The sequence below is a fragment of the Dama dama genome, chromosome 29, assembly GCF_033118175.1.
Source record: "Dama dama isolate Ldn47 chromosome 29, ASM3311817v1, whole genome shotgun sequence".
NCBI lineage: Eukaryota > Metazoa > Chordata > Mammalia > Artiodactyla > Cervidae > Dama > Dama dama.
The window spans coordinates 56,557,434-56,570,221 of record NC_083709.1 but is presented as its reverse complement, the minus strand read 5'-3'; the positions used below and the strand labels follow the sequence as shown (position 1 = coordinate 56,570,221).

Below are 12,788 nucleotides of genomic sequence, written 5' to 3'. Positions count from 1 at the left end.
GACTAAGATAGATAGCATATAAATAGCCTATTCTTCCTACTGATTCTAGCACCATATAGAATGTGTTTCAATTTCCTTATTGTTACAGATTGTAAAAAGGAAAAAAAAAAACAAACAGATTTTGATGCTCTGTAGATAGAATTGAAAGGTGACAACAACTGATATAATCTAAAAGTGGTAAGAATAACTATAGTGTAGCAGTTGGCATGCAGTTAGAGGCTCAAAGAGTAAATGTTGAGTATCTGAGCTGCTTAGAATTTTACAAATTTATGAATATTTAACTCAAATTGGATAATAACAACAGGTGCATGCACGTGTGCTAAGTCACTTCAGTCGTGTCTGACTCTTTGCAACCCTACGGACCGTAGCCCACCAGGCTCCTCTGTCCATGGGATTCTCCAGAATGCTGGAGTAGGTTGCCATGATCTCCTCCAGGGGAACTCCCCCACCCAGAGATCGAACCTACATCTCTCCTATCTCCTGCAATGGCACGTGGGTTCTTTACCACTATTGCCACCTGAAAAGTGAAGTCACTCAGTCATGTCTGACTCTTCGCAACCCCATGGACTGTAGCCTACCAGGCTCCTCTGTGCATGGATTTGTCCAGGCAAGAGTACTGGGGTGGGTTGCCATTTCCTTCTCCAGGGGATCTTCCCAACCAGGGATTGAAGCCAGGTCTCCCGCATTGCAGGCAGACGTTTTACCATCTGAGCCACCTAGGAAGCCCCCAAAGAGGTGTAACCAAGTTCTAGGTGCTCTTCTCATATGAACTCATTAATACTTGTTAAACTTATAAAGTAGGTGCTGTTTTTATTCCCACTTGTTAGGTGAAGAAACAGAGGCTTTAAGCAACCTGCCCAAGGTCACACAGCTCGTAGGTATTAGAACTGGGGATCTGAACTCGAATCAGCTTCCCAGGTGACACTAGTGGTGAAGAACCCGCTTGCCAAAGCAGGAGACACAGGAGATGAGGTTTGATCCCCAGATCAGGGTGATCGCCTGGAGGAGGACATGGCAATTCACTCTAGTATTCTTGCTTGGAGAATCCCATGGACAAAGGAGCTTGGCAGGCTACAGTCCATAGGGTCACAAAGAGCTGGACACAACTGAAGCAAATTAGCACACACACACTGCTGTCTCTGAGCTCTGTTCGCTTAAACAGTGCACTCTACTGCCTCTGTAGGATTTAGGGATTATCTAATCTAAATCAAACCTCCCAGGAGATCTCAAGGATTATTGACACAATTTGTTAGATTACGTCTTCGCTCTTTCAACCCAGACTCACATTTCTGTCCACTACGTCAAAGGAGAGACCAACAATCCAATCAAAGGAAATGGGTGGTGGTGGTAGTATTTAAAGGTTAAATGTTTTGTAGTTTTAAATGAATAATACAATTACTATTTAACTATTCTTTAAAAAGTCATTCAATCTGCTTGGCATAGAGTCAGGTTAAGCAAGAGTTGTTGAACAGAATCAAAATAGTATTAATTTGGAGATTACATGTTAAAATTAGCACAAGATCCCACCTATAATAAACAAAATCAAAGTTTAGGAATTACCAATGTAGATAATCATATCCTTAAATAAACAAACAATTATATCAACACACACACACAAATTAATGAATAATGACTCCATTTAAACAGAGCTTATGCTTCTGTTACATGTTTCTTTTTTTCATAATTTATTTACTTTTTGGGTGTGCTGGATCTTCCTTGCTGCGCGGACTTTCCCAGTTGTGTATGAGTAGGAAAGTGAAAAGGTGAAAGTGAAAGCTGCTCAGTCATGTCCGACTCTTTGTCCATGGAATTCTTCAGGCCAGAATACTGGAGTGGGTAGACTATCTCTCCTCCAGAGGATCTTCCCAACCCAGGAATTAAACCATGGTCTCCTGCAATGCAGGTGGATTCTTTACCAACTGAGCCATCAGGAAAGCCCTGTACAAGCAGGGCTTGTGTCAACTCTTTATTTGTCTGCATGAGCTTCTCATTGAAGTGGCTTCTCTTATTGCTGAGCATGGGCCAGGGGGCCACCAGGGAAGCCCCTACATGTTTCTTATAATGTATTTTGCATGCAATTTCCAAGAATTAAATGAAATTACTCAATAACTCACTTTCCTTTTTGATAACAAGGTGTCAACAAATAAAACCCAGCTTAGCTTTTGAATAACATATACTGCTGGTATCTTAACTAAAAAAGTTTAGATTTAAGACATCTTTCCTTATATCCCCAAATGCAATTATAAGGCACTATAATTGTATCAGACATTGTAGTAAATACAGAATCAATATCATTAACAAAGCCACAGTGGGGCTATGTGAACAGATTTCATTTATCCTCTAATCAGCTTCTTAATGATTCAACCTCTCAGTCTCTGTGGTTTTCCTGCCATTCTGGACAGGTGACAAGGCTACTGACTGCCTAAGTTTTCCAGAACATTCTGCTGTAGGCCAGGCCCAGCTAGAACAGAGCAGAATGGCAGACTCTTCATAACATAAAAATAACAGATTCTTTGAATGACATTAGCACCCTGGGCTTCCCTTGTAGTTCAGTCGGTAAAGAATCTGCCTGCAGTGCAGGAGACCTGGTTTCAATCCCTGGGTTGGGAAGATGCCCTGGAGAAGGAAATGGCAACCCACTCCAGTACACTTGCCTGGAAAATCTCATGGACACAGGATCCTGGTGGGCTGCAGTCCATGGGATCACAAAGAGTCAGGCACGACTGAGCAACTAACACTTACTTACGGAACAACACCGTTAGCACATGATAAAATTGAGCAAGATGTTTTTCTCAAGTGCAGACCATGAGAATGAGGAAGAGGAAACTTATCTCTGAGGAGAGAATAATCTCATATACTAGACATGTACCAGCAGCTGGGCAAATAGCTGATCAGAGGAGTAATTTAGAAGAGAAAGTTACATGGGAATTAGAGTTGAATTAGAGTACATTGAACTAGGGTTCAAATGTCAAATTAACCACTTTTTAGTGCTTTGAGACCACTTCAGTGCCTGAAGAAGTCTCCCATCTTCTCTAAGCAGTGATTCCTTCACCAGTAAAATTTGACTAATAAAATCAATTGTGAAGATAATTTTTGAGAATTAAATAAGAATATGTCTGATAAGTGTTTAATATAGGGCTTATACATAGTAGATGATAAAAATTTTGAGATAAATCCTGAAAGCATCATGTTAAATTTTTAAAAGTGGTTTACATGTCATATGGACTTTTATTGTCCTTTTAAATTTTTCTATTTTTTTCTGAATATCTGCAGATGACAAAGGACATGCACCAAATGCAAGGTAAAGACAAATAATCAAGCAAACGGGTTTTATGAGAAAAGATGAAAAGGTAAAGGATACACACCCTGTCTTACTGCGTGAATTGGGTGCGATCTCTGTATCCAATTCTGTGTGACCCTAGGGACTGTAGCAGCCCAGGCTTTTCTGTCCATGGGATTCTCCAGCAAGAATATTGGAGAGGGTTGCCATTTCTTCCTCCAAGGGATCTTCCTGACCCAGGGATCGAATCTGCATCTCTTATGTCTCCTGCACTGGTGGGTGGCTTCTTTACCACTAGCACCACCTGGAAAGCCCTATGCTATGGTACATAAGTACTAAATCTACCATTGACCTAATTTATAATCTTGTTAAAAATTATACACCACGTACTTGGCAATCAAAATCTATAGTTTTTATTTTGAGAAAAGATACCACTGATGTACAGGTCCTCACAGAAAATCAATTTGCATTTGTACCGTCCTGCTTCAGCGGTAGGTGATAGCGCCCCCTACTGACCAATAGTGTAGAGAAAAACATGCACATCTGGTCACACCTCTAAAAGCTACTAAGAACTGTTCTTGTGGGCCTGTAGGTGGGAAGACATCTAGACAGATAAACACATAAATGCAAGTACACACACAAAACCGCTATCTGCATGTATGCACATGCTAGAAACTTCTCACTTTCACTCCTGCCCCACATGCATAGGCTTGACAAACGCTGAGTATATGGAGAACCAGTTGATGCAACTGAAAAATATCCTCTTTTTATATACAGCAGGAGTACAATCTAGGTGGACTAACGCAGGTCTTTAATAATAGCTACATTAATCTCCATGCCAGGCACCAAGACAGTATTTATTTATTTATAAGTTATTTATGTTTAATGCTTAAAGTTTTGAATGCGCAATCTACCATTATAGAAGTACTAGAGATCAATACAATGCATTAGAACTATGTACAATGCACAGGTTTGTATCAAAACCTTTCTACTCTGTAGAGTTTTACAAAACTATCAAACACGAAGCACTTAAGACACCATTTTTTTCCCCTTCTGCTACATTAGGAGCGTCAATGGGCAGATCATTTCAACTTGCAGCATTCACCCACTTCTAGTATGAAATTAAGTAATTTTCTACTTAAGTAATAAAGTTTATCTACACCATTTTCTTGATTTTGATTCATTGCAGCAAAGGCACTATACATCAGCAAATCCAGACAGTATTTTAATTTCATCGTTATGAGGCACTCAGGAATCAGTAATGCCTGCATATTGAGTTTAACGATTGTTTCATAGTGTATTATTAGTTCTGTGTCAGACTCTTTAATTCATTGAACTATTCAGTTGATGTTCATTAGATGTCTACTCTGGGCCAGGCAATAATGCTAAGTGCCAGCTATGCAGCAATGAGTCAACCAAGCAAAATCTCTTCCTTCATGGAGATTACATTCTAGTGGGGAGATATGAATGTTCCCATGAAGTCACACCCAGACTCTGAATATTTCAGATAAGTAAAAGTGAGCATTCATCATTTCTTTAATGAAATTTGGGAATGTGAGTTTTTATTCTCTTATGATTGCCTAGACACTATAGCAGACCTGTTTTTAGTAAGCATGTGGCTCTATTTTAGTTTCTTGTTGATATTTTTAAATGGGTCAAAAATGCTAATAGATACCTTATGAATATCAGATGTTGTGAAATAAAAATGTGAAATTAGTGATGCTCATGATATGTAACTTAGTGGGAGATGTGTGTGTTTGTAGGAGAACTTATTGCTATTTCTTTAAGACCTTGATCTTTTTCCAGTCTCCCAAAATATAATCCATCTCTATCACTAAATTTACCATTCTCCTCATTTGCAGGGAGTTACAGAGAAACACTAAATAAAGCATGCTTTGAAAAATCCTCATAAGCTTTAAAAGAGCAAGAAAGATCATCAAAACAAAAATACCTGTATACAGACCTAAGTGGGGTTCATGTTTAAGGTTACCTTCTGTTAAAACTCTGTTTTTAAGTTACTCAGATTAAATTTTTGAAGCCAAAAGATAGCCTTTTCAAGAGTGATATGTGAGCATGTTTCTAAGTCAAAATTTGACCAAGGAAGGCAGCTGCTTTACCATTTAGCTCCAGGCTGTATTGATTACGCTGGGCTGAAAAGTGACACTACCCAAGCCCAAGTGCAGGGGACACATGTGATCCAGAGTCTCAGCTACTCTTCATGTTACTAATACCAGCACAATAAGAAATGAGTGGCCTTAACCATTACTATCTCTCCTTATAATAGGGGTTTGTTGAGGTTTTACCCTATAGAATGTGTCCAAGTAGTAAGGAGCAGAGATTGCATTTAGCTAATACACTTTTAAGGATTCTCTCTCATGTCTCTATAAAAATGACCATGAGAGGAAAATAAAACTACCAAAGAGAATATTTGAGCCAGGTTATGACCAAGTAGTACAGAAGGACAAACACTGGTAAGGTCCAGTGAAGGTAGTTGGAATGTAAACTCTTCTCTGGGCTACTCAGGTGGCGCAACGGTAAAGAATTCGCCTGCCAGTTCAGGAGATGCCAGAGAGGTGCGTTGGACCCCTGGGTCAGGAAGATCCCCTGGAGAAAGAAATGGCAACTTGAAGAAAGAAAGAAAGAATTTGCCTGGAGAATCCCACGGACAGAGGAGCCTGGCCTGCTACAGTCCATAGCGTCACAAAGAGTCAGACACGACCGAAGTGACTCGCATACATACCAAAAAAATAGTATCTAGAAGGATAGCCCTGAGGTATCTATTTGCAGGGCAACAGTGGAGGGGCAGACAGAGAGAACAGACTTAGGTACAAGGCGGCAGGAGTCGGGAATAGGAGGGAGAGGGCGGGAGGAATGGAGAGAGTGGGATGAATGGAGAGAGTAGCATGGAAATACATCCACCGACATATGTAAAATAGCCAGCAGGAATTTGTTGTGTGAATCAGGGAACTCAAACTCGGGCTCTGTGACAACCTAGAGGGGTCGGATGGGGTCGGAGGTGGGAAGGGAGGCTCAAGAGGGAGTGAACATATGTATACCTATGACTGATCCATGTTGATGTATGGCAGCTCGTTTTTAATGTTAAATACCCTTCCTGCTATTATCCACACATTTCTTTTCTTCTTCCCTCTGCTGTTAGTATTCTTGGTTAGTAGAAGGGAAACGATTCAAAACTATTTGCAGCCACCTTCTTTGCTCACTCGCTTGCTTATTTAGTGGCTTCAGTCGTGTCTGACTCTGCGACCCTATGGACGATGGCCTGCCAGGCTCCTCTGTCTGTGGGATTCTCCAACCAAGAATACTGGAGTGGGCTGCCATTCGCTTCTCTAGCTACCTTCTTTAAGTAAGGTGAAATTCAGTAGATAAAAGCAAGTTCTTTCTCAGCCTTCAAGAGGCTTAGTGCTCAAGAATAATGCTTAACATAATTGCCATGCAGTTACTCCACTTTTTTTTTTCTTATTTGCAGAAAACTACTGCAATCATTTATTTAATCATATATTTACATTTGTAAAAGTCTGAAATGGTCTTGTAGACAATTTGTAGAATTCTGTATCTTTTCAAGTGTCCGTGTTGATAGTTGGTCTTCTGGAGGAGGAAACAGAGAGCTTTCATAGCCCTGACAACTCAGTTTGGAAGCTTCTTCACACTCTGAGACTTAGAACTCACGAAGAGAAACAGAGGGAAAATTAGAAGTTTGGACCTTGGGGTGTCAGCTTGACTCCTTCCTTGTATTCTCACCTGGGTCAGTACAAGAAGTTATTCTCCTTAATTGGAATCTTTTTAAAAAAAAATTATTGGAGTATAGTTGCTTTACAATTCTGTTAGTTACTATACAGCAAGGAGAGTCAGCCACATGTGTATATATATACCCTCTTCCTTGGATTTCCTTCCCATTTAGATCATCACAGAACATTGAATAGAGTTCTCTGTGCTATGCAACAGATTCATATTAGTTATCTATTTTATATATAGTATCAATAGTGTAGTCTTAATTTAAAATGCTTCTCAGAAATTACAAAATTAATCGTGTACTTGACAAATATGCTATGTTATTTTTCTCTTGAGTTACTTTTCAAACTTCAGTTTCGGGGAGTGAAGACTATATTCATTTACTATATTTATTATATCATTATATATTCATATATTCACCTATATATATTAGTGAATATATTCACTATATTCATATTCATTATACCTTTAACAAATAACCACAAATTAAGTGACTTAAAAATACACACATTTATTATCTTATTTTGCAGGTCACAAGGCCAACACGGTTCTCACTGGGCCAAAATCAAGATGTGAGCAACCTCTAGGGGAAAATTCATTTCCTGCTTTTTCCAGCCTCTAAATCTGCCTGTATTCTTTGGTTTGTGCTTTTTCCTCCCACTTCAAAACCAGCAACATGGTATCTGACAGTGCATCTGTTGTCACATCTCTGCCTCTGACTCTCCTCTTCTTCCACTTTTAAGAACCTTTGTGATGACATTAGAACCACCCAGATAGTCTAGGAAAATCTCCTTAATTTAAGCAGCTGATTAGCAACCTTAATTTTACTGCAACTTCAGTTCCCCCTTTGTCATGAAACCTAATTCACAGGTTTGGGCGCATTAGGACATCCAATGGGAGAATATCTTTCAGATGCCACTATTTTGCCCACTGCAGAGACAGTAGGTGAGAAGTACTTAAGTAAATTTGACAATGTAAAGTCAGTTGATAAATCCACTTAGCAAAACTTGAATTAAAATTTTCAACTTCACTTCCAGATTATGGGATGATTTAATAGCTCATTTTAAATAGCATGCAGACATGCTTTTAATAATATTCCCTAGAAATTTACTTAAAATTTTTTGAAACTATAATTGATTTTTGTTTCTTTTTTTGTCTCACAAATAAGCATATATAAAGATAACAATGTTTAATAATGGAAAATCTACTGTTCTGCCCTTCTTGCTTTAGCTTCTTCCAATGTATATAGGCTCTGATGAAGAAAAATGATAGGTTTATGGAAGGAAAGAACATTTCCTTCAACAAGCAAACAAAGAAAAAGAAAAATGGGAGAGAGAAAATGTAGGTTGGAAAGTGTACTTTATAATTCAAAGTTTGGGCCTGGTAGAGTCTCAGTTAGAAGTTTTTATTGTATCATTCATTACTCTGTCATGGTTCAAAGTTTTATTTGCAATTTTTGTGAATAATAATCCCTCATTTTTTTAAATCACAATTTACAAGGCAAAGTGCTAGATTCCAGGATTAGAAAATGGAATAAGGGTGACGGCATGAGGACATATAATTTCAGTGCAGTAAGGAAGTGTGGTAAGACAGATATTTGTGGATTACTAGGGGAGCAATAAGAAATTGTATCTAACACATCCTGGAGAAGAATAGCAAAGACAGATTCAGGAGTAACTTCTGAGCAGATAAATGCCTGAGCTGAGTACTAAAGCGTAGAATGTATGGGTAGAAGTGGAACACATGTTCTATGCTCATGGGACACCATGAAGGGGAATGTGAAGAAGCCCCTAGTGTACCAGGAGTTCCAAGCCTCTCCTTGTCCCCGTGGTCAGCTTCTCTCCATTCTTCAAGATACACCTCACAACCTATCCCCTCTGGGATATCATCTCTAACCAGCTTTACATAATCAAACCTCATTACCATAGCGCCCTGTTTACTTCTTTAGTGGTATTTATAACAATCTTTAATTATGTTAATTCATATGTTACAACGTTTCCTTCTTTTTTCCCCTCACTATAATCTAAACTCTACCAGATACTCTCTCATCAGCACATTTTTCCAAAGTGTTTCATTAATGAAGTATCTGCAGTGATTTTAATGATACTTTCTGGTAAGGTTCAACCTTATTCCTCCTTGTATTTCAGCTGCCCATGAACTGCAAGAAGTGAAACTGGAATAAACCCAGAAAAATGTGAAACTTGCACATGGTCATCCCAATGCAGCCGTGTTCCCACGGAAGATGATTTCCTGGGATTTGGACAAGAGAGAATAGACAAGCTTGGAAATGTCATCCTTTCTCATGACTTTAGAGTAACCAAAATAATTTTTAACAGCATTAATTTTTGGCCTTTAAGTAAATATCTTTCTGATATTTGATTTCGTAATGCAGAACAGTGTATTAAAAAAATTGAAACCATCACATTGCTTGACTCCATAAGCAATACATTTGAAAGCATTTATTTCATGGCTACCCAAATATATATATGCTGTTTTCTTTTACAGATCTACTTTTTTTTCTCTCAAAGGACTTTTGAAAAATCACTTCACAATGTCACGTTGAGAGGTAGGTGGCTATTAGGTAAAGCACATTATCTGGCTAAGTAACTAAATTCATACTGTACCACAGCTTGAGAATCTTCAAAACTATATCTTTGAAAGTGAAAATCTATTCTCTCTGATTTTTGCAGAAAACAGTCAGATGTGTATCTTTTAATTTAGAGTTCTACCAAATCACTGGTTATATTAATAACTAAGACACACACACACACACATACTCACACACATGTTTTCTTAGGCTGGAAAAAGGAGTTAGTTGCCTAAGACTAGAGTTTTTATTTTCCATTCTTTCTAGCATCTGGTAGCTTAGAATCATACACACAGCAGGAATATAAAACACACTTGATGAAGACTCAACCATAATGTCCCACTGGGTTCACAATCCAGCATCTAAATTTATTTTTCAGGTAAAACAAAATGCTTCCTAAACCTAACTTTACGTGAGAGACATTTTCTTTTTACTCTTTTTATTTAGAAAAAAATTTGATAACATTTATATGTAAGAAGCATATATCTTAACCAGACCTTCTTTTGATTAAAAGGGAAACAATAACCCCTTTTATCTTAATATGATGACTTGTCTGCATTAGGTCTAAGAAATAAAAAAACAAACAAACACACAATTATATTTATTTCCAGTGGGACTGGACAAAATCAGAATGATGGCGCATCCAAGCCAAAAACAGTAAACTTCTTAATCAAGATTATCCCTTAAGACTACAGAAAGACTGGGAGGACATTTCATTTGTATTCTCTTCTTCCCGCAGCCCCCCACCATGATTGGTATTATAACTGATCTTCAATTACTAATGTTATTATTGATTTTCAGTGGTGAACTTAATCATTAGTTGTCTTACAAATTGCCATTAGTTCCCTTGCTATATTTAATTTTTAAAATTATTTTCAGTATAATGAATATTTATTTTATTCTTCCTATCACAGCCTTTTCAGATTTACTTCTTTGAAATATTCTCATCTGTAAGTAGCATCCTAGTTATAAGGTTATAACTGTTATGAATGTTTTCTATCTTGGAACTGTACATATTTATTTCTGTTACAAGATATAACATAAAAAGAACTTTAAAAGAGGTAGAAGTTTTATGAAAGGAATCTCATTATTATTTAATAGTGCTTCCATAAATGTATATAGTATCCCTAAAATATTTATCTGTTTTTTAAAACTTTATCACATCTGATAAATCAACATGGATCCCATAAGAAATATTTCAAGATGACCTGAAAGTTAATGAGTTAGTAAGCTGGGTTCAAAGCTCAAGAAACCCATGAAATGTTATCAGAAACACTTAACTTTTGAATTTGAAAGTCTTGGAAGAGAATTAATTTTATGACAAAAAAAATTAAAATAGAATGCAGTTATAAACATGAGTTTTCATTTGACTTATTTTTATCACCTCAAATCCATACTGTCATTCCACACTTCTTTAAAGCACTGATATTTGATAGCATCAGAGCAAATTAAACAAGATGATGGCTGGCTGAAGTCATTGGAACAAATGATTTTTGTTAATATCAGTATCATTATACATTGTGATTTAGAGGAAATATAAAAATATGACTCCTACTGGTTGTAACATTAATTGCTTAAAATCTTGTCACTGCAAAACTTTTATACACTGTAGAATTTTTAGTTTATACAACTAAATTTTATGGTGATACACCCCTAATATTTAGATCATTATTTAAAATAATTATGTGTTCTTTATGGAAGAATGACTTTGTCTCTAGAAGACAAATGGATAACTCAACCATAAATATGGTGTATATTTTTCTTTCATGATTTTTGTAGATAGCCAAGGTTCAGGGAATGAATATAGTGGAAAAGTGTCTTAGAAATATGATTGAAAATACAAAATTTTTCAAGATATTTTTAAGACTTAAAACACTACAACTGATTGCATATCCATTCATTCCACACTTATCTATTAAGTTAATATTGGCTACCCTCTAGGGATACTTTAGTTAATAAAACATTCTTTTTATATTTACCCTTTCTGTTTGTTACCTGTTTAAGAGTACAGGTAGAAACTTTCTGTGAAACATATTTCGAAACAGTCTTTAAAAGTCTGGTATTGTGTTTTATAAAATTATTTTTACAGCCGTTTCTCTCCCCTCAAATGAGCACCCAGTTACTTGAAAAGATTTAACTACAATAGCAATGAACCCCTCAATTTTTACAGTTTTAAGCCATTTCCCACAAATTTCTGGGACATTAAAAAATATTTTCAAAATGCACATCTCAAAATTTAAAGTATATGGTATTTCATACAGGATTCTTTGTTTTTTATAAGTAATTTTATTGCTGTTTTTTACAACATGTTGACATAGTACTGTTTGCTAATAATTTATTTGAAAGGATGCCTCGTAATGTGGTAAAAGGTGACATGGTGACATTTTAATGTAGATTTCCTTGTGTTTTTTACTTCATTAAGACATTTTCTGTGTCTGTAGTACAGTTGATTATAACACTGGAATAATCATAGGTTTGATTTCTGTGTGGGTTGCATGGTATAAGTCCCTCATTGGCCTTTAATTGAAGCTACTAATTATCTTTCAAATACTAAAGACAAGATGTCTGATTGGTATCTTAAACCTTGAAAGCCTACTAAAAACAGATGCTGGAGTTATGATGGCCACTATCAAGTTTATATATATTTATAAAGTACCCTATCATTAATATAAATGTCTTAATAAACATTTAAATGTCACAATGCTGTTTCAAATTTTATGCCTGTTTTGTTTTGTTTTCTTTTATCAATAAAGTTGGATGGGTTAATGCCAGCTTAATGATAAAGTTTGTTCTCAGAGTTAATATTTATAACTAAGTACCTAAGTATAGGAGTAGTTAAGCCTAGAGCCTGAATAATTTAAATGGTTGAAGCTTAGAGAACATCCATGGACAAAATGACGTTTAAGGGAAAAATCTCAACAGTAGGGCATATCTTTAAATAAAACAACTGAATCATTTTTAAAGCATAATACACCTATATGCATTTTCAAAAATTATCCACTATAATAGAGAAATTAGGAAATTTTAGCACACAATACAAACTTTCGCAGCCTTGAAAAAAGAAACATAAAATTGGAGAAAAGATTTTCACTATTTACAAAATGTGAACAATATTTTGCTTAAAAAAGTAATGATAATAAATATTGTGCTACGACAGTGCATAACTATATCAAA

The 12,788-nt window shown here is 36.4% G+C and overlaps 1 long non-coding RNA gene across 2 annotated transcripts in view; it reads left to right on the top strand.

Annotated features, from left to right (window-relative positions):
• LOC133048923 (uncharacterized) overlaps positions 1 to 9,515 on the top strand; it is a 47,955-nt gene extending 38,440 nt beyond the window's left edge. For both annotated transcript variants that reach the window (XR_009691150.1, XR_009691149.1), the window contains exon 3: positions 9,175 to 9,515. This is a non-coding gene — a long non-coding RNA (uncharacterized LOC133048923). The remainder of the gene's footprint in view (positions 1 to 9,174) is intronic.
• The last annotated feature ends 3,273 nt before the right edge of the window (positions 9,516 to 12,788 follow it).